Here is a 24,191-nt window from a genome sequence, read left to right on the forward strand (position 1 = left end):
CAGGTGTTTTACAGGTTCTGCTGGTAACATCATCTAGCCAGGCTGACCACTGGATCGTTCCAGAGGTAGGGGTGGAGTCAAGACACCTTTTGTTGATAATATGAAGGGATATTCACTCTCAGATGTTTTACAGGTTCTGCTGGTAACATCATCTAGCCAGGCTGACCACTGGATCGTTCCAGAGGTAGGGGTGGAGTCAAGACACCTTTTGTTGATAATATGAAGGGATATTCACTCTCAGATGTTTTATAGGTTCTGCTGGTAACATCATCTAGCCAGGCTGACCACTGGATCGTTCCAGAGGTAGGGGTGGAGTCAAGACACCTTTTGTTGATAATATGAAGGGATATTCACTCTCAGGTTTTTTACAGGTTCTGTTGGTAACATCATCCAGCCAGCCTGATCGCTGGATCGTTCCAGGGGTAGGGGTGGAGTCAGACGCCTTTTGTTGATAATATGAAGGGATATTCACTCTCAGATGGTTTACAGGTTCTGCTGGTAACATCATCCAGCCAGCCTGACCACTGGATCGTTCCAGGGGGAGGGGTAGAGCCAGAAGAAGAGCCCCGGAACACCGCCATCCGGGAAGTGGAGGAGGAGGCCGGAGTATTAGGGAAACTTGGACGGTGCTTGGGGGTCTTCGAGGTAAGGGTACGTTCCCTCTTCCTTTTATTTTGGTTCTCTATTTTATTTTTATTTTGTCCTATTTGTTTTATTGTCCCAATATGCTTCCTATACGTTAAAATCAATTTTAGTTGGTAAATTAACTAACTTGATTGCCATCTTGAGAGCAAATTAGCATCAGATTATCAAATTGTCTGAATTACAAATGCCACAATATAATTGGGTGATAGTGATAATCCAATCTCATGATACATTTAAGATTTAAGTTTAAAGATGGAGCTATGAAGTCAGAGAGTAAAACGGTTTTAAATAGGTACCTCTGAAATTTTTCAAATGTCTCGTCAATATTTCACGATATTTTATTGAATAGCTTTAGATTTAGTTACAATTGAACTATTTTAGGCCGATCGGGATAAATGCTAAAGAGATACTAATATGTGGTGAGTAAAAACACATTTACTATCAGCTGATTGAATCTAAATAATGAAAGGGTATTTTCAAGACCAGTTGGGCAGAGCCTGGAGGCATGTTCTAAATAGCAATTATAGGCTTATAAATTATTGAGAGATCCTAAGAATATCCATGTAAAATTTCAGTGCAGTTGGTTTAGTAATTTATATGTGATTGAGTAACACACACACACAGACAGACAAAAACCAATAGTATTTTATATAATACTTTAGATATGTGACAAATAAGTTGCAATTACCTCTTCATGTATTAAGAATCTATACATAACCAATCTTCACAACATTAACTGGATGCGCTCAAAGGCACTGGCTGCCAGTGGTATTACGATAGCAAGCTGCGGAACGTGACACACTGGCTGGTAGCTGACATAAAATGCTCATGCACACATAAACAGTTTATAGCATTACCAGGATGTGCTCAAAGGCACTGGCTGCCAGTGGTATTACGATAGCAAGCCGCGGAGCGTGACACACTGGCTGGTAGCTGACATAAAATGCTCGTGCACACATAAACAGTTTATAGTATTACCAGGATGTGCTCAAAGGCACAGGCTGCCAGTGGGATTACGATAGCAAGCCACGGAGCGTGACACACTGGCTGGTAGCTGACATAAAATGCTCGTGCACACATAAACAGTTTATAGCATTACCAGGATGTGCTCATAGGCACTGGCTGCCAGTGGTATTACGATAGCAAACCGTGGAGCGTGACACACTGGCTGGTAGCTGACATAAAATGCTTGTGCACACATAAACAGTTTATAGCATTACCAGGATGTGCTCAAAGGCACTGGCTGCCAGTGGTATTACGATAGCAAGCTGCGGAACGTGACACACTGGCTGGTAGCTGACATAAAATGCTCATGCACACATAAACAGTTTATAGCATTACCAGGATGTGCTCAAAGGCACTGGCTGCCAGTGGTATTACGATAGCAAGCCGCGGAGCGTGACACACTGGCTGGTAGCTGACATAAAATGCTCGTGCACACATAAACAGTTTATAGTATTACCAGGATGTGCTCAAAGGCACAGGCTGCCAGTGGGATTACGATAGCAAGCCACGGAGCGTGACACACTGGCTGGTAGCTGACATAAAATGCTCGTGCACACATAAACAGTTTATAGCATTACCAGGATGTGCTCATAGGCACTGGCTGCCAGTGGTATTACGATAGCAAGCCGTGGAGCGTGACACACTGGCTGGTAGCTGACATAAAATGCTTGTGCACACATAAACAGTTTATAGCATTACCAGGATGTGCTCAAAGGCACTGGCTGCCAGTGGTATTACTATAGCAAGCCGCGGAGCGTGTCACAATGGCTGGTAGCTAACATAAAATGCTCATGCACACATAAACAGTTTATAGCATTACCAGGATGTGCTCAAAGGCACTGGCTGCCAGTGGTATTACGATAGCAAGCCGCGGAGCGTGACATACTGGCTGGTAGCTGACATAAAATGGTTGCGCACACATAAACAGTTTATAGCATTACCAGGATGTGCTCAAAGGCACTGGCTGCCAGTGGTATTACGATAGCAAGCCGCGGAACGTGACACACTGGCTGGCAGCTGACATAAAATGCTTGTGCACACATAAACAGTTTATAGCGTTACCAGGATGTGCTTAAAGGCACTGGCTGCCAGTGGTATTACGATAGCAAGCCGCGGAACGTGACACACTGGCTGGCAGCTGACATAAAATGCTGTATTAACTCGTGCACACATAAACAGTTGTAACAGCATTACCTGGATGTGCTCAACGGGCTGCCAGTTGTATTGTGTTAGCTGGATGTGGGACATGACACATTGGCTGGTAGCCAATAGTGGTTTTACGGGATTCTCTTGCTAATTGTCTAAGACATACATTGTTGCTTATATTTAGTTATTTTAAAAGAGATTTATTCAAATATTTTTAAAGTGGAGTCCAAAACATCAGTTTTTGAGCTATTTTAGACCTATTACTGTATCCAGTGTGCCAGTAGACTTTTTAGAGAAATGTGTTAAAAACGTAAGTTCGTGTCAGCCATATCTTATGGAGTGGCATGCACCATAATCTAACTTTATGTTACCTATATAGAAATGAAGTTTTATACAAAAGTTAAGGCTACTGTATAGGCCAGTTCGTTCGTGATATATCTTGCTGACAGACAGATAGAAACAAAATTTTTCCTGCAATATCCTTCACTAATGCTCAGCCAGAATTTTCCTAAACTTTTTGTTACAAAAAATTGTTTTACATCTCAAAACAGTTTTCAAGATATCGACTACTTGTTTTTCATATAGGATGTTTTCAAACAACAAAAATTGGATAATGTTGCAACAATTTCAAATTGTTCAAAAATTGATCTTTAAATATCTCGGCTAAGTTTATTTCTTTCTGGTATGGCAGACATTACAATTTTTTATTAAATTCATTATTTTGTCTTATAGACCTAGAAAATTATTTTTTTTGCAATGTTTATAACATTTACTAATATTTTTGTTTGTATCTATAGGACTATATAAAAATGTTTTTGTACAAATGTAGAATTCCAGTATTTCTAAAGTAATCCATATTAATATTTCGATTCAGAATTGTTGAAAACCTCTACAAGTCTATATATAAAAGACAGCAATATTTGTGGAACACCGTTAAATCTGTATCTCAAAATCATTAAGGAATTAAGGGATAGGAGTCAAAATAGGTTTTCTTTTATTGTGTATTATTCTGTGTATAATTCTTTGTAACTAAATAAACTTATTTTTGTGTCTCTTACATTTTTCTAGAGCGTTGATTTTATTTACCGATCTCTTTGTTTTTGGAGTATGAGCTCCACGTACAGGTCAGAATTAAACCCACTGAAAATAACCGTTTTGAAATTGGGTACCACCCTTTTTAGAACCACTCTGAAGGTAGATGAAAGAGATGAATTGGATGGCTGAGAAGGTGGAGGCTGATTGATGCCAAGGTGGTAGCTATTTATGTTCCCGATTGATGGGGGTAATCACCTGGTGAACAGGTGACGCGACGTTGCGATTGTTTACCGTGGTCAGCAACCATTCAAACATTCTCTTCTACATTATATTTTAACAGTTTTGATAACCAACAGCTAATATGACAATCAAGTAAGTAAGTTTTTGAACAGCCCTAGAAAGAATAATAATATCTTTATTAATGCTGGTTTATTAATGAGTTCTGTAGTATTTTGTACAATTGGTTTCTCAAAAATATAATTTAACCCTTAAAGCGCCGTAAGCGCATATGCGCGCGAGGATCGACTTTGCTCTGAACGCCGTAAGCGCGTAGACGCGCAATATACTTGTTTTTACTATTTTGCACTGTTAGTTCAGAGTTTGTCCGCTAGACTGTGAGGGGTGTATGTTACAGTAGTGTAGCGGGGCTGTGCCACATCACGTGACAATCTTTGTGTTTAACGATCGATACTGAACCGGTTTTTGTTGAACAGCTGGCAGTTTGGTAGTATTGCTCAACGCCGCAAGCGCATTTATGCGTACGTCACTGCCTCGCCGCGCGCCGCCGGGCAGCTCTTGTGTTCTTCTTCATATCCTGTTGAAGCAGTGCGAATAGTTGATCGGTAAACTACTGTGTAGTTTTATGTGTTATATGATCATCTTTTTATGAAAGTTATATATTTATAAACTTTTGAAATAAACAGTTTCTTGAATGGCGATAAAAGTCTTTTTTCCTCGTAGAAATATTTTTACTCCTTATATTTATAATAATGTATTTTAGCTCTTGTTCCGAAATTCTACATTTATGTTTATTTTTTTTATTTAGGCTTGTTTTTACTCCAATAAGTGTTACAATATTTTATTTACTTCTATAAATATCTGAAAACCATTTTGTAATTATTATAAAAACAACACCCGTTAGAGGACTAAGAATTTGGAAAATATTTGGTTTTCAAATTGTTGGCATGTAAATTTAATTTTTTATTATAACTTTGTATTAAATATGTAATATACTTATTTTCTAGTTCTATTTTAGTACATATAAGCACGCAATGTCATCATGGATATACATAATAATAAAATAAAACAGTAAGCATTGGGTAAAATTTATGTAAATCATGTGTATTTTGGGCAATAAATATGATAAAAGATATATTTTTGCAGTTTCTGTTTTATTTTGTTACCTAAAAAAAGAAATTAAAATTAGCGTTGAGAAAATCTAATTTTAATTTTTTATAATAAATGAGCGCTAATCCAGAGCTTAGCTGAAACTGTTTGGCGCTTTAAGGGTTAAAAAAATAAAATGTTATATTTAAAAAAAATTTAATTGTAGAAGAAATTAGCGAAAGAAAAAATTTTAAATTGTAGAAGAAATTAATGAAAGAATTGATTAATCAATTTATAAATAATAAAAAGAACAATAAGCTATTCAAAAGATTTTATTAAACATGTAACTTCTGCCATTAAAAGTGTTAAAGATTAAATTAAAAAAAAAAATAAAAATATTATGGACTTTGTTCCAGTTGTTTTACGAATTGCAAATATTTCAATAGCAGATTAAATTAAAATTGTTTTGTCAAAATCTTACGTATTTGGTTCCAGTTGTTCGACAAATTGTAAATATAATACCAGAAACGGAAGAAGAGTCTCAATTACCAAATTAAAAACTTACTAGTTTCAACACCATCTAGACCTAGAACTATTAAAGAATCTACAGTAATGGATCCGATAAGTTCTGGAACAATAGATACAACAGTTAGTAATATTTGTAAAAAGTTTCTTCTCAGGGCAAAAAATGATAAATTTGGTTGTGTTGGGACAGAAAAAAGAAAAGTGTTATGATAATTGATGATTTAAAATATAAGGAACTCAAGGTTTTTGGAGTTTATTATCAGACAACAATGTATCCTTTAACTCCAATAAGCCGAATAATATAAAAAGTTATGGTATAACCATGACTTAGCTAAAATGAAGGCATTATCACAGTATAAAAAAATGTTATGTTAAGACAGCACTTGTAACCCTGAGATAAGCTATTGCTTCAGCTAACCGCAAAAATAATGAAAAATACCTAAATTAAAGCAATAATAAGTGTATAGCTGCATGGAAAATTATCAACAGCAACACTAGTCTTTTAGGTGGAAATTGTAATAGTAGTAACATTACCCCTGATATTTTTAATAATTTTTCATTAATTCTATCATAGAAATTAAAGAAGGTTTGGGAAATTCTTCTCTTACTTCAAGAGAATGCTTACAAAAAATTACCACCAGAAACATTTGATTGGACAGACATCAAACCTGAGCGTATAATTGAATCTGTTAAAAACGTAAGCAACGGTGACATACACTATTTTCAATAACGTCTTGAAGAAAATAGTTATGGTTGTTATTTTCCCTGTTACATTTTCTTCAACGTTTTAATCTCTGCTTAAAATGCAATCGATTTTGGGTTGAAATAAATTTTTAAAATTTAATAGTCAACAATCCTTCAAGGTACCTTTCCTGAAGACAGATAAAGAACAAAAAACGGTTTTGGTGTCACTTCATGAGAAACTTTTGATAATTTTTGGTCCTTTTTTAATCAGGCCCAATGAAAAACGTGTGATAAGGATTTCAAATTTGTCTATAATAAGTATGAGAAATATAATCGGAGGGATTGACATATTTTTTATTTTGAAAAACATGAATAAATTTTCCATTATGTTACAAATGTTACGGAAAAGTAAACATTTCATAATACTTTAGAATTAAAAATATGTTACTCCCTCTGAGAGAATTATATCTCTAATTTGGAGTTATTAAATTGTACAAAAGACATTCATATTAAATCTGTGTTGATTCTTAAAAAAAAAACCTTGCGCCTTTGGATTGTCAAGTCTGCTTCCTGTCGTACTGCTTGGGGATGCATGAGCAGGACCACACTCACCCTTCCCCCACCAAAGGGGCCTTACCCCTCCAGCCCATCCATTAGTTTCTTTCTTCCTTCGCTCTGCACTTGATGTCACCGTTCTCTGCTCTATCATAACTAAACAAATAGTTTTACAACAAGGCTAATCTCACGGAGTCTTGCTTGTGTTAAGCTAAGCATATTTATTTAATTACATTCTGAATGAAGATATATGTCTATAATGTTATACTAATAAATTTCAAATAACTAAACCATTCAAAACATCGTTAGATGTGAAAATTACAGTGGACTGAATGAACTTCGACGCTTGACTACAAGGGCACTGTACATAACCTATACATACTTTAAAACTTTGCATTCTTTTTCGTTAACGTGAAAGAAAAAGAAAAATTATCGTTCTTCTTATAACATACAAAAAATAAATAAAAACAAACACTACACTAATTGATATCAGCCAGGTTAGAATAATTAATCTAACTTTCTAATTAGTTAATTGTTTATCTATAAATGTGAAGGCAGGAAAATTAGAAAAAAACTATATAAATTGATCAATTGACGAGGCTATGCATTTGATGCAGAATGTGGGATCTATTGTATAATTTGGTTCAGAGTAAAACTGTTGAAGATAAAGGTTTATGGGAAAGATACATTCAGTGCAGGAATTTGTGTTTTATTTTAAAATAACTAATCTCTTAAAGAAAAACTTTTAAAAAATATGTGGTTTTCTCAAATTATGATTACTGCCATTGTACTCCTTTTCAGAATTTATAGTTTTTACTATTGTTAAAATGATTTTGTATTAGATTTAGTTAGATACTAATGAAAAGTATATTTATTAAACTTAACTGTTTACCTTCTCAATCATGTGACACCATTCATGTACACCATGTGTAACAACTAAATAAAGATTTTTCTGATTCTGATGTGATTCTCAAAATCACAATCACAATATTACTCAAGGTTATGTATGCAAATGTAACAACTTCAGATAATACAGAAATTATGAGTATAATGTTAACTTTACTTCTTGATTAAAGTTTTAAGTTTGTGTTTTGTGAAAATGCTGAAATTAATAGCAACTTAAACTTTACACAAAACGCCATCTGACCTTTCTCAATTTGGAAAATGGGAAAAAATGTGTCTTAAGTCGGCTCTACACTCGCGGTGCGAACGGCCGTGAAAGCCTATGACAACTGCGAATCACGAGTGTAGATGTTCACGCCTTGTCGTTCGCGCTTCGCGCCGTACCCCGATCACTGTCGGTTTTTTGGCCCGCGACAAAGGGTTTGCGGCGGGGAGAACTTATGAAATTCTCCTGATGGTTCAGCAACTAATTCACTCAACTGTTCATCCCTTGTTGCACAGAAAAAATAGGTAGATAAAAAGAAAATACAACTAATAAAATGTGCTAAATACTTCGCTAAAATGATTAATTTACCTGGTTCTGTTGCGATGGAATCGTGTCATCCACCAACGCCTTCTTCTCCATCTCTTTTTTATATGCTTCTTATTTTTAACACAGAGGTAATTGTTATACGCAATGGCGAGCAGTGACACAGCAGCAGCAGAAGTCACGTTGTCGTCCATCAGTCGCGAGCGAGACTGTGAAGGTTTGAGAGTTGGAGGGTAGAGTACGCGCGGATCGCGACGTGTATTCACGGCGTGACGTCACACCAGTGTAGAGCCGGCTTTACACGTCACGTAATTAAAAGATAGTTGTCTCTGTCTACTGGAATAGTTTTTTTAATGAAATGCCAGTGTTATCCTATACACCGTTGTAAATCCCAATATACTATATTTTTGATAGAATCCAACGTAGGACTTTCAGTTCAGGAGCTAAATTGGTGATTACCGTTTACATAAGTAGGTATCAATAAGGGAGTAAACCCACAAGCTTATCGAAAAAAAAAAATTAACACGAACGGAAAGTGACAAAGTAATGTGTCAATCACAAAGAAAAAATGTGTCTGCCCCTTGAGTGATAGATAGGCTTTAATGACGTTTTGCCAAATTCAATGCTTGGTTATGCACCATTATATAACTCATTTTTGCTTTATTAGAGGTTTAATATTAATTATTATAGATCCTGAATTTTCTCTTTAATACAACAACTAACTACTAGCAATCTACTAAAACAAAATATACACAGTTGTGAAAAATTGAGCAATATATTTATGTACCACGGAGTAAAGTTCAGAAGAATGAGTTTTCTAACTTTCTAGAAGTGAAAGTGGTAAAAAAAGGAAAGTTAATTTTAGTTAAATAGGTTATATGTACATTAAAGTGGAATTAATTGGTTATCTATTGCCTCCTAGTACTTTATGTAGTTTTCTGAATTTTTAATCTGACAAGTTTCCTTTTTAAATCCTCACAGTTCTTTTTTATTTTAATTCTCCACCAGTTGGTTGAAATTAATTCGTGGAGTGGGAGGTGTGTACAGTACTGAAGATCAAATAGTCTGTTGGAAAACTTTATCTATTTAACCTTGATTCCTATTGCAAAGGCCTGTTAAAGACACGATCATAGTCAAAACTTTAAAAAATTTGAGAAGGTGCCAGAGTAGGTTACTGGTATTGTTATGTCAAGTGACCAGGGTTACGTCAGTGTTGACGTAGGAGATCCACAGACAGACAACCAGTCCTGCCAACTGTAAACAATTGCAGTTGATTTTGGCCCCCCATGTGCGGCACACTTATTGGTTCTGACCTAATAAGGCTTCACATATTATTGTACGAGACTATATAACCATGCATTTATTTATATGGTTCTTCATCAGCAGGAGAATTCACAGAAACAATATTGTTGGTGTTCAAAACCAATTAAATTTCGTCTTGATTTAACAAATTGCTTAATTTTGTTCACTTCGTTTAAACTATGCCATAGTGAGCTTCTCATGTTTTCAGACTTACATACGAGTACAATGTCTTTCACTGGACGAACCAAACTTAACCTTGGCATAGAAAATATCTTAGACCGGAAGTAGATTACAAGGGTCGGAAGCAGACCCTTTTGTTTCGCATCGGAAATATAATTCATTTCCAAGCACGTGCTCCTGCACGTACAAAGACTAATATTAAAATCAGTCCCCAAATACGCTTAATCCCTGATCCTCTTAACCATGAATACTTAATAAGTATTATTTACATCTGATGTATGCTTAATTACTGCTCCATCATAGTAATCATAATTGCTATCACTATAAAGACTATGCATTTCGATTTTGAAAATTGCGTGCGAAGTCACGAGCGTTTAAGGCTAAACAAAACATAGCGGAAAATCTACGAAATTTATCCGATGGGTGGCAGATCACCGCTGTGGCCCAGACAACACAGAATTGGATGTATAGAAGCAAAAGACTTATTTTATTTATAATAACAAAACTGCTGTTAAAAACTTCTATTGGAATTTGAAAATGAAAATTTCCATGTAATCATTTTGTGGGCAATATTTTTGTATGGATTTAGAAATTTTTATTTTTAAACTAGGTTAAATACTTTGATCCTAGTCTTTTTTATTTCCGGTACTTATCTCACCCGCCGCGCCGCACTTCCGGAGTGCCGGAACCTGCAACAAATAGCAATGCTTACTATAATAGTAATGCTTACTAAAGCAATCCTTACAGGGTGGTAATCTAAAGGCCAAAATTTATGAACAGTAAAATATTGTACAGGAAGGTCCCGTAGATTAACTGTTGTTAATAGCCTCTCATGGTTTTAATAGCGGTGTGTTCGTTAATACTAGTTTAAGATATGTTATTTTTACACATTGTGATTGTGTTTGAAACAGTGTGATTTGGCAAATGCCGTTATATAAAGAATCATGAAAATATACAGGATTTTAATAGAAGTCCCAAACTTATGTTCATAAAGTCTTGCCATTTGGTAGAAGTAGTCCTCCAATATATTCAGTATTTAGAGATATACAAAAGTCGAACACTTTTACTATTCTATTTGTTGGAGACATACTGTGTGTTTTACTGGAATGTTTTAATGATCATATTTCCAGTCTAAGATTACTTGTTGTTTTGATTATATAAGTGCGAAGTTTCCCTTTTGCCACGAGTATGGGTTTTTGTGTTGTGATGAACGCCCGTTCTGTTTGGCTTTATTATAAAATAACTATATCTAATGGTTGGTAACGCTGTGTTTAACTAATATAATAACATCTTTATCAACATTTGTTATTTTACTACAATGTTAAAATCATAACCTAAAACTTTTGACCTAAATATTTGTATTATCATAGTGAAAAATTATTTTTAATCTAACAATACTTTCTTTTTATGAATTTTTAATAAACACAACAAATTCGCCCAGTGTAACTAATGTTCGATGGTATAGTAACCATTGATAATACTTAAGATTTCCTACTTAATTAAGTAACTTATGTAAAAACAGTTTTGTATGGAGTCCTAGTGTTAGTGAGTAAACATACATAGTACGTGTAGTTAACTAACATTTTTGTATCAACCATACGGAGAAAGTACTGGTAGACAATGACTGGTATGAACAGACGTAGACAATGGTGTGTTCAGTAGAAAGGGCCGGACCGGCTATTTTGATCTACGTTAATCCATGAGGCAGCTATCGCCATTTTCGAAAGCAGAAATACTAGTTAGAATAGCGATGTGCTAAATCAGTACGAACCTATAACCGTCACTTCTGATACCGTTACTCGGCGATACTGGTTACAAATACTGAATACTTCATATCAGTATTTTCGTACTGGTAACGTTTTAACTACCAGATACATCAAATCAGTATTACCGTACTGGTAACGTTTTTAACTACCAGATACTTAAAATCAGTATTTCCGTACTGGTAATGTTTTAACTACCAAATACTTCAAATCTGTATTTCTGTACTGGTAACGTTTTAACTACCAGATACTTCAAATCAGTATTTCCGTACTGGTAACGTTTTAACTACCAGATACTTCAAATCAGTATTTCCGTACTGGTAACGTTTTAAATACCAGATACTTCAAATCAGTATTTCCGTACTGGTAACGTTTTAACTACCAGATATTTCAAATCAGTATTTCCGTACTGGTAACGTTTTAAATACCAGATACTTCAAATCAGTATTTCCGTACTGGTAACGTTTTAACTACCAGATACTTCAAATCAGTATTTCCGTACTGGTAACGTTTTAACTACCAGATATTTCAAATCAGTATTTCCGTACTGGTAACGTTTTAAATACCAGATACTTCAAATCAGTATTTCCGTACTGGTAACGTTTTAACTACCAGATACTTCAAATCAGTATTTCCGTACTGGTAACGTTTTAACTACCAGATACTTCAAATCAGTATTTCCGTACTGGTAACGTTTTAAATACCAGATACTTCAAATCAGTATTTCCGTACTGGTAACGTTTTAACTACCAGATACTTCAAATCAGTATTTCCGTACTGGTAACGTTTCAACTACCAGATACTTCAAATCAGTATTTCTCTACTGGTAACGTTTTAAATACCAGACACTTCAAATCAGTATTTCCGTACTGGTAACGTTTTAAATACCAGACACTTCAAATCAGTATTTCCGTACCGGTAACGTTTTTAATACTTGAAATCAGTATCGAAAACACAGTTTTCTAAATGCTTTGATGTAATAAATAGTATTCAAAACTACAACGCAATTATGTAAATAATGTATAAACATAATTTACTATTATTAAAAAGTTTATACTTTTTGAGATGTAATTAATGAATTGTACGATAAATTGAACTTCTGCTTCTTTGAATGGAGTCAAATGGACTGTTACACTGGGTTTTCTTTAAAACTATGAACATAAAATAATATTATATAAGTAAACTTGGTTATTCATAGTTGCGGTAATAACTATCTTATTATACGTGTACCTGCGAGGTAGTGGAGCAGGTGGTTCCTATAAATACCTTGGAGTATTTTTTTATTTTCGGATGACCTGAACCCACCATATAGATATATGTTAGTACGAAATATTAAAAAAATTGTCTTTGCTTCCAGAAAAATTAGTGAAATTTTGACGGAAAAGAAATTAAATTAACTTACTACGCTTACATTCAATCACTTTTTTCTTTTGGAATCATTGCTTGGGGAGGGGCAAGACCATCTATTCCATACCCCTTCTTTGTTTCTCAAAACGCATACTAAAAATAGGGTTTAACAAAAGTCAACGTTATTCTACTGACACTCTATTTGGAGAATCTGCCACTCTTACTGTTCGCCAACTTTTTTAACTCTCCAGACGTACATTTACTTCAATTTAAATACAATTTTTTTCAGAAACTACCCATCATCATGATACTAGATATGCGCATAATGTAAGGGACTGTTACTGTACAGTTACGTAAAGAGTATTCTACAACAAACCCCATTTATATCTCCAACACTATATATAGAAATATTCGTGTTCATCATAATAGCTGCACTTTCTTTGAATCACCCTCTTTCCCTGTTTTCAAAAATAGAGTGGAACAATGGCTACTCCAATTAGGTATCACACAAGCAGAGTCCATTATATCTGCAGATTACGGAGCGGCCTGACCTGCAACCACCCATCCTCAGGCACTTTATAATATTACACCCGACCACTAGACCACTAATACACTACACTACCATTCAAACTAGACGCTACATTAGTGCACACACTACTATACTTTTATTACATAGAACCATGTTGACTTGATCTCTCCTGGGCCAAGCACAATGATGTGATGCCGTTGCTTTATTACAGACTAACTCTAAATCGTGTTTTATTAATTTTTACTAAACGTAAAAAAGTCAATTCTCATATTAAATCGTGTTTTTATTTCTTTTATTTTAAATTACAAATTTTAAGATAAAAATTCTAGCACATTTTAATGAAATTAAAAATGTCAAGTTCTTCATTTTAAGTTATCGTGGCGAACGATCAACTGAAGTCTGCGCACAGGCTGAATGCCCATGGAGGCTTTATTCCTTATTAATTATATAATTTATATCTTAGGTAGATAACTAGTAAAACTATTGTTTTCAAAATAACTCTGTGTAGTGCACTACTGTTGTACTTTTTAAGTGTATTTCATGTACAGTTGCTGAAATAAACATTCTTCATTCAAATTTAAATTTCTTCGGTGCATTTTTGGCACATTAATACAGTTTTGTATACTCATCATTTCAAGTAAAAAGATAAAATATCTAATCATAGTTTACACAATTAAAAACTTTTAACTCAATGTATTATACAGGGTGCGGCAAAATAATCTCCCTATTTTCATTGCTTTATTGTGAGTAGAGGGAGGTACTCAGAATGGTGGTGATAGCCACAATCGACGCAGGAGAGGGGGAAGTTTAAGTGAACGAGCTCCGCCCGTAGGCACCAGTCGTCAGTCGCCATCATGGTGTGGACGAGTGCACAGAGAGCGTTTGCGGTCGAAGCGTTCATTCGTAACAATGAATCAGTTATCATGGCTCAACGCGAATTCCGAACGCGGTTTCAAATTCCTCCTCGTGATTCAGTACCGGACCGCAAGTCTATTGTGCTGTGGGTGAAAAACTTCAGAGAAACTGGTTCTGTTGTGAAAAAACGAGGTGGAAGACCTCGTACACCAGAAAACATTAATGCGTTAGGCAATCAGTTTTGCAGTCTCCTCAACGATCAGCTCGCAAACATGCAGCCGCCCTTTGAATGTCCGACCGTAGTGTTCGTCGAATTCTACACATGGATCTTCATTTCCATCCTTACAAGATGGTTGCTGTCCAAGAGCTGTCTCAACGTGATTGGCAGAGTCGTATGGAAGCTTGTCAAATAATCTTGGAAAGTCTCCCACCAGACGCTGTTGTTTTTTTCAGTGACGAAGCGCATTTCCATCTGTCTGGAAGTGTGAATAAACAGAATTTTCGCTATTGGAGTGAAAACACCCCGAAGGAAATCCATGAGAGACCTCTTCATAGTGAACGTGTGATTGTTTGGTGCGCGTTATCACGATGTGGAATCATTGGCCCTCATTTTTTTGAAGAGGATGGCAATGTTGTTACTGTGAACTAAAACAGGTATGCCAACATGCTAGCAGAATTTTTTGAACCTGCCCTACAACAGAGGGCTTTCGAGAATGTGTGGTTCCAGCAGGACGGTGCCACAGCACATACTGCCCGAATAGCAATGAACATTTTGAAGCAAACGTTTCCTGGCCAGTTGATTTCTCGGGGAGGGGACATTGTGTGGCCAGCGCGATCACCCGATTTAACCCCATGTGACTTTTTTCTGTGGGGTTACTTAAAGGCCAAGGTGTTCAAACATCGCCCCAGAAACCTGCAAGATCTGAAGCAAGCTATACGGGAGGAAGTTCTGCGCATACCTCAAGCCATGCTCGAGAGAGTCCACGACAGTTTCAGAATTCGCTTGCAACAATGTATTGATAACCACGGCCACCACTTATCAGATATTCTTTTTTAAAAGAAAGTAGAAAAAACTTTCCATGTCATAGAATAAGTTAAAATGAATAAATTTGTGTTTTGGAAAAAACTGTGGTTTTTTATTAGCATTTAAAAATAGGGAGGTTATTTTGCCGCACCCTGTATGTATACACTGTTTAGTTTTCTTTGAAAAAAATATATTTCTTACTTAATAACTAATTCAAAAATATCACACTGACACCGGGTTTGACAAGTGATTTAGATTGTAAAGTAGCAGTATTTTGCAGTTAGAGCGTTATGATCGCGGTATTTATTTTGTATTTGTCAGCCTCGAATCAGTATTTCAGTGTTCGGTATCAGTGAGGATGTGAGTACTTCAGGACCAGTAAAGTAATCAGTAATAGAAAATATCTGTATCTTGTAACCATATGGAGTACTAGATACAAAGTATCTGTCACCAGTATTTTTTGATCCCAGTAACCGTTACAGATACTGGAGAAAAGTAACCGTTACAAAGTACTGATTACTGAAATACCGTCTCACCTCTAGTGAGAGATGTAAACAGACAACACTCGGACACTTTGAGTAACGTAACAAACAGTCTTGTATAAAGATAATTGATCAGAAGCCTCCTCAATTGAGGAACAGGACTGCAGTAACGTGAGGCGATACAATAACAACATCTCCTGGTCAATTATCTGGGCAATAACAGTCATCTAGATGATAGCCATTCTGAAGGTCACCGCGGTCTAACAATAGACAGTCACAGAGTTGTCTGTTAGTAAACAAGTCTGTCCACTGTCTCAGTTGGAGTAAAAAATATTTTTAGAAATTACTTGTGCTTTCACTAAAATTGTGTCTATTTGGACCCGCCCCAAAAACGTATATTTGTAAAATCCCAACAATTGTAATATTGTCAGTGGTAGATGAATCATCTTCTGAGTGTCCACCCCCCCCCCCCCCCACCCCCCCCCCCCCCCACCCCCCCCCCCCCCCACCCCCCCCCCCCCCCACCCCCCCCCCCCCCCACCCCCCCCCCCCCCCAACTGTCCATGACCTCGACTCGTCGTACTTTGATTTGTCGAAGGAGGGTACGATGATCCTGACTGTTCTCTATATGATGAAGTACCTGTTTATAAAAACTGCATTAAATTATACATAGTCAAATAAAGTAAACATCTCTAGCCTAATAAAGAAAAGCTTTGAAAAGAGCTCATTAAACTGCTTGAAGTTGATGTTGAACAATTCCTGCATTTTGTTCTTTTTTTATAAAATAGGGTGGAGGAGCAATTCATATTTTATAACCCAATAAGAATAATAAACTAAATTAAATCTGTCAGTTAACATGAAAAGGGTAAATTTAAATCATAAAAAAGCTACTTCCAAACCATACCTGTCGAGATTTGGACTAAAATAAAGCTTCAAACTGTAAATAACTCTGAGAGAATTCTTATTTCGAACATGGTCAACTGATAAATCCATTTTGGTGAAAGGGCCATATTTTAAAACAAACCTCAAGTAGTCTAAATGAATACAGGCTAAAAACATTTCATTTTATTTTCATTAGTAGATAAGTAAGGATTGCTTTATTTCTTCCCTGTATGAACAAGTTAGGAATAAGTGGAGATCTTATTAAAATGAATAAATTCAATGATCATTAACATTCCAATAAAAAGTTTAAAAATTAATTTTCATTACAGTGTACGAGTACATTTTCTAAAAAATATAATTCCTTGTAATTGCTAATAATCCAATGGGCTATAAATCAGGTAAATTTTATCCAAATAGTTCAAACGAAAATGTACAAAAATTTGAATCATTAAAATTTGTAAATAATCAACTGATTAAAAAACACCTAGACAAGAAAAAAACCTACAGTAAAACTAACATAGTTATTGTGGGAAGGGTTGATTAAAATGTTGAGTTTAGCTCCAGTACATCTTCCTTTTAGTGCAACCGTTTGGAATTTGACGCTGTCACAGATTTGACTCCTGGAATCTGGAGTCCATGTTCGTCTGAAAGATCCAAAAAAAGTCGGTGCAGATTTATGTGTAATAGCTATGTCTAGAAAAGTAGGTTGCTTGACCGTGCTTGGAGATCATGTCTAAAACATCATAGTGGACTTAATTGTGCACCTGATAAGTATCTAGTATCTAATAAGTATCTCTTCATCTAGATTACACTGTATTTTGTAGTTTAGATATGTCTGATGTCAAAACAATGTAGAGTTCATTTTGAGCTTTCTTCGTCGACTTTTTTTATCTCTTCAGTCAAACATGATTCCAGATTTGAGAAGTCAAGTCTATGACAGCATCATCAGATTCCAGTTACTGCACTTAGAAGAAGATGAACTGGAGCTAAACTCAACATTCATATTCTGAAAATTTGTAGCACATTTATGGATTGATTTTACATTTTATTATAAACAAATACTCTACCACGAGTACTCACTACTGAAAGAGTTATTCCTGGAAAGAGATGTTGATACGTAGCTGGGTCCGTTGTCTTGCACATTGTTTCCTGGTACATACAAAACAGGTCAATATGGCTTCTCTATCACAGGTTGCCAACTTTTTGATAATTTAACATATAAGATTTTCCTTCTTGATCATTTTAAGGTTTAGTTTCCTTGGATAGTAGGGAAGTTTTACAAATACTTTTATTCTGTTAAATTCTGTTGCATGATGGATAATAGAATTTACTGCTCCTTCCGTTGAAGACACCCCTCCATGAGCAAGTCACCTTGGAAGAAGAGGAGGCCAGCTCTGTGCCAGCCTGACCAGTCAAAGTGGGTAGACACAGTACTCCCTAGCCTAGCAACAGCCTTTCACACTGAGGAAGCTCCACCAACCCTAACAGTCATCCTCCACACAGAACTAGACCTATCGATCCCCCCTTATACCCTAATATCTCGACATTTGCAGGTTGGTGATGGGCCATCCTGGACGTACACATGGTTGCCCAGATGTAGTTGACACATATTTTGGTGTTTGTACCCAGTGTAGGATCAACTGGACGAAGGTATAAAACCAGCCAGATGTGAAACCCTCTTCGGGATGACCAATTCTTGTTCATATTACTTGTTAGTTGGTTATACTTCAGCCAATCACAATAATATAACTCCGCCCCTTTCAACTCACCTGTACAGATGGATGCATATTATGGGCAGTTGACATCTGTTGGCTAAAGACTATTCTCCAAGGCGCAACTGAAATATTTCAAGTTTAATTTTGTAAACAAGCAATGCTTCAACAGGCTGGATATAGCTACAAATGCAATGGTAAGTACATCTTTGTGTAGTAAAATCCATTTTTTTTTTCCACTTTTGAAATGTTTTCCCTAAATTTTCCAAACATGCTGCAAAATTTTACCATATAATTAATATTACAAAAATACAAGATTAATATTCCTTATCCCCCCAAGAAATACGACTTGTAGCTCCAAACTTAAAAATACTTAAATGGGTGGACTGGTGCTTGTAGGTGTCAAACGAAGCAACTCAAATAAGGATTCTCTACCTTTAGGGGGCTTTTTGATATGGTTCAAGTAATATATTGATAATTTAATTGGTAAGTCCTGCATATACTGCTAAATGTATACTACCATAAAATCATCAAAACCTCCTGAAAACCATGCTGACTGAGAAATTGCTACCTTCACTAATAAGGCAGATGATTTACAACACCATTGGTTTTCACATACAAATTTTACATTTCAGTAAAAAAATTGAAATACCTCATTATATTGAAAAATACATTGAAAAAATAGATTAAATTTTATATTTCAGTGCAAAAATTGAAATTCCTTATTAAATTGGAAGATAAATTGAAAAAAAAAACAGAATAAATTTCAACTTTCAGTACAAAAATTGGAATTCCTCACTACATTGTAAGATACATTGAAAAATAGATTAAATTTTATATTTCAGTGTACAAAAATTGAAATTCCTCATTACATTGGAAGATAAATTGAAAAAAATAGAATAAATTTCAACTTTCAGTACAAACATTGAAATGCCTCACTACATTGTAAGATACATTGAAATAATAGAATACATTTTATATTTCTGTGTACAAAAATTGAAATTCCTCATTACACTGGATGATAAATAGAAAAAAATAGAATAAATTTCATACTTCAGAACAAAAATTGAAATTCCTCATACATTGGAGGATAAATTGAAAAGAAAATAGAGCTTTATCCTTAAAAGAGCTCTTACTTTATCTTTCCAAGTCATCAACTGAGAATATGAAACCTAAGTCTGTACTCACCACTTCTCCAGTCTGTTTGGCCGTGACCTCGACTCGTACCCGAGTTTGATGGCGGAGTGTAAACAGATCCGGATGGTTCTGGATACAGTGAATTACCTGTTACCAAGAAACTGACTTATTATTTTTATGTAATCACTATTTATTTGGCAAATATAACGAACAAATGATAATATGTATTCTTGTTACTAACAAAGCTTGAGTGTTCCTGATCCTGCCTTTGCAAGAGGCCTGGCTGCCTATCCATTGATGGCAGTTAGGTAGTCACTATTATATTGTAGTCACTCAGGTCAATTATTTGAGAGGGCTTCATAGCTCTAACTTTGCTTCATGAAATAAGATCAACTTTTTAAATTGAAAAAGACTGTTTAGTTCTAGTTTTTTACTTCCTTCTATAATTTTCAAAGAAAAGTTTTGGATCTACACTACGTAGCGCCATTTCTCTTTTTTGAACCATATCACAAATTGTGTCCTTTCACTTTGCCGTACCTTATCTATTTTATTTATGTTGCATCACTTAGCTTTTCGATCGACTAGTGACTTGATGACCCAAGAAAGTTGTCTATTGAGCTTCAAATTCTCTAAAAATGATATCATCAATCCAAGAGATAAGAAACCGAGCTGTTCATTCAATAAAATGAACAAGGTTTTATCGGCCATTTACTATTGTTCATTGAAACAAAAAAAAATAACGCTACGTTTCAAGATCTGCAATCTTGTTTTTTCCTCAAGTTCATAATCAACCTAAGACATAACTACAATCCAGGTTTGAATTAAATTGAGAGTTTATACTTAATTATAAGGGTTAATACAACTAACTCTAATTATTATGAACTAAACTGAATAATACAGGTCAAAACACGTCTGCTCACAACAACCAACCACTGATAACTGACCATTGGCCAAGAGTGTGCTGATCGTCATGACAGAAACAATATGGTGGCAAATTTGGGAGCAAGGACCAAATGAAGAATCTAGATGAACCAGTGTGGAGCCGCAGTATGGTTTTCCATCTGGAGTGAACAAATAAAACAACCCCATCTCAGTTCCCTGATTAGCCGCTATTATGTTTCTGCTGTGACAATCTTTTATGTTTACTATTGACCACTGGTCAGTTGTCAGTGGAAGGTTCTTGTGCGCAGACATGTTGTGTCCTGTATTATTTTTAGTTACTTGTAATAAGAGCCGGCTGTAGTAGAATAACCTTGAGTTTTTTTAACACAAGAACAATGTTAAACCTTGTACAGTATTACCCCCTTATATTTAGTTGTAGAAACTATGGGGAATGTCTCATTTCAAAGATATAACTAATATCCACTCAAACACTTGTTTATATTTTGTTTTTTAAAGTGTATACTTTTTAAATATTTAAACAATAAGGTACAACATAACTTGAATTTTTTTCAGAATAAACCATAAAAAATAAATACAAAGTGTTTGCATGCGTATTAATTATATCTTTAAAATGAGACGGTCCTCATAATTCTACAACTAAGGGGGTAAAACTCTATGAGGTTTAATACTGTTCTTCTGGGGGAAAACCCAAGGTTATTTTACTACAGCCTGCTCTTAAGGTCATGTTCTCAAACCCAAGATATCAGTTATTTAATAAGATTTAATATGCTAATAATACCCTCTTTTGATATGATGGAAATGTCCACTACTTTTATCTATCTTAACCAGCAGTCATTAATAATTATTTTGTAAACTTTGTCAGTAAGTTCAATAGTTGCATTTGACTTAAATTTTTTGAAAAAAAAAAGAAAAAGACAGAACACATTAGATATTTCACACATTCAGATAATAGTGGAATAAGTTAGTTGGATAGTTTAACTAACCAGTATGTAGCTATAAGGGTAACCTCTTGTCGAGGTAAACACGATAAAAAACATTTCCTCTAGGCATCATTTAAAAATTACTTTTGTGTTATTTATTGTTCATTGAATCTTACCACTATTTATAGCAGGAACTCTCCTGGGGGAGGAATTGTTTGATGCCAGTTCGACACAACGTCTTTGGTCGAGTGGCTGCGGTTTGATGTCCTCTTTTATTTTGTGCTTGACTGAAAATTATTACAAAGCACATTATTATATGAGTTGACAAATATTCTGGCAGTGTTCATCTTTACAGGTTTCGTTTTCCAACGAGAAGTAAAGGTTCTGAATAAACCATAATCATGCTGTATGCAGCTATCTACCACATTAGAACTATACAGAAGTACGTCTGCACGCAAATCAGAAACACATTATGATGTTAGGTTGGTGTGCTCTTATTCTCACATCCACAAAACTACCAATAAAAATCTAACAACTTTTATACTTTAATAATCATAGGTCATAACAGAATAGCAGGATGGAGAGATGTTGAGGCAAATGCACCCAAACTGATATTTTGAATAAGGTTATTTTTAAACAGGGCACAGGGTTTAAAAACATATCAGTTTTGGTTTAAAATTTGACAGTTAAAATTTAATTATTGATTAAAAAACTGCTCTTTTCATTTTTCAAGCCTTGCTCTTTACTTTTTCTAAAAAGTACTTTACTTGTTTATTTAAGAAATAACATAGCTGTTGTATTCGAACAATTTTTTCAGGCTGAGTGATACTCACAGGTCGGTTTCTGATATAATGGGTTTTCTAAATCTCTCTGAATTATTTTAGATGTTGAAAAATATGTTCACGGACACTTATTAATTATTTTCTAGAACCATTTTTTATTAAAAAATGATTATCGGGTATTTTTTAATTTTTTGTTGGAAACTGTGTAACCGTTTATGTTTTTATGGGACCTCATTTTCGGAAGTTGGATTGATCACCGCCAACTAGAACATTTCACACTGCGGAAGCATAGCCCGCAAATGTTTGGCGATGCATTCCCTAAAACTTGAGCGTGCAGTAATTTGGCCTATCAGAGTTATGTAGGCGCTGAGAAACTTGCCGTTAAACGCTGTCGCCTAGCCAGAGCCACCACTTTGGACCTTAGACCGGTGCGCCGGGCAAGTTTAATTTTGAGCGGGGGGTAATATGGCATTGTCTCGACTATTAGGGCCTTGTTGTGGATTGAGCTGCGCCGATGATTCAATTGGATTGTGGAAAGTCCTCTTCTCACGTCGTGGATTTTCAGCATTTTCTTAAGGGAATATTTGGCTTAGAGGTTAAGGCAGACCTTCATTTTCTATAATTCATAATCTTTGTCAATAAAGCAAATAATTTAAAAGCGTCAAAATTTAATTCATTAAACTTTTGCAATCATTAAAAATAGGTTCTCTTTATTCATGCTTGGACAACAATCCTAATGTTAAGGCCACATGGTCAATAAGAACGATGATTAATGGTATGATTACTTATTTTTACAAGTAATCAGAGTTTCGTTTATTGTGTTGGTCCAATATTTTATGTTGTGTGATAAACTGCCCAATTTGTATTTTATTGGGGAAAGAGCGGAATATGAAAAATAGTACTGTCTGTTTAATGGTGTATAGCGATATTAAAGACTTCACTCATATAAATCTTAACTGTAGCTTAAAATGAATACTAGCCAATTTACGCACATATTTCATTTTTTTTAGGAAGAAACATTGGAAGTAGAATTTTAGGGTAGTTTTAAAAATCTGTTTCAGTAAATATTTTGTAGCTATAAAAAACTGTCTAATGTTTAAGTAAATGTATAAAAAAATAATAAATAAATAAATAAAATAAATCAAGGTTCGTTCTTGTTTGTGAAATATAAATGTCTCATTTGTTTTGTATGTTTAATAAGAAACGGTGTTGTAATTTGTTAATAATGTAAATATGTCAATTTTGAGACAAAAACGATTGTGGTTTGTACACAATTGTTCAATGGGGACAATGAATATTGCTAGTAACCCTTATTGAATATTGCCAGTAACTTGATTTTATTTGTGCCCACAGAATATGAGTGTTGTTATCAATATAATTTATCTTGAAAATATTTTACCTTTAGTCGTTGAGAAACAGGTTTATTAGCTGCTCCTACTAAGCTAACTGGTTCCCGGTAATTTATAATATTTAATTATTGGTCCCACTATTTACAGAGCCAAATTTATTTAATGTTTCATATCTCGTAAATTTATTTAATGTTTCCAATATCTCTGATATAATCTCGTAGTAATGATTTTTAAATGACAAATTAATGATTTTGTTTAGTAAAAGTTCTAATGTGTCTACATAATAACCTTATTTTCGGATCTTGTGATTTTGTACTAACTGGTCCTATACTAGATTATCATTTTATCTTTTTACATGTTATTTGTGAGCTCGTGAGTTTATGAAGGACAGTTAAGCTGGCCAAAAGGTATTTATTTTATAGGAAAAGGATTAAAATGTTTTGAAAGTAACTGATAACTAATAAGATACTGTTATATATATCGATATTATGAAGTTTAAGGAATTTTATTGTAATTAAATATGTATAAACTGTTTTTAATAATTAAATTAAAGTTTTAAAATTAAATGAAATTCCCTATTAAAACATATTAAAAAATGATGCTTTAGTTAAATAAGATTTATTAAAATGTTTAATATAAGTCTGCAAAATTATTTGTTTCTATACCCCATT

At 34.7% G+C, this 24,191-nt stretch overlaps 1 long non-coding RNA gene across 1 annotated transcript; it reads right to left on the reverse strand.

Moving 5' to 3' along the window:
* Positions 1 to 16,392: 16,392 nt before the first annotated feature.
* LOC124356200 lies at positions 16,393 to 21,681 on the reverse strand. Its single transcript, XR_006921828.1, has 4 exons — positions 21,566 to 21,681; positions 19,618 to 19,713; positions 17,798 to 17,866; positions 16,393 to 16,475 (listed from the first exon to the last, which is right to left on the reverse strand). It is a non-coding gene; the product is annotated as an uncharacterized LOC124356200 (long non-coding RNA).
* Positions 21,682 to 24,191: the final 2,510 nt, after the last annotated feature.

The sequence above is a fragment of the Homalodisca vitripennis genome, chromosome 2, assembly GCF_021130785.1.
Source record: "Homalodisca vitripennis isolate AUS2020 chromosome 2, UT_GWSS_2.1, whole genome shotgun sequence".
In the NCBI taxonomy this organism is placed as follows: Eukaryota; Metazoa; Arthropoda; class Insecta; order Hemiptera; family Cicadellidae; genus Homalodisca; species Homalodisca vitripennis.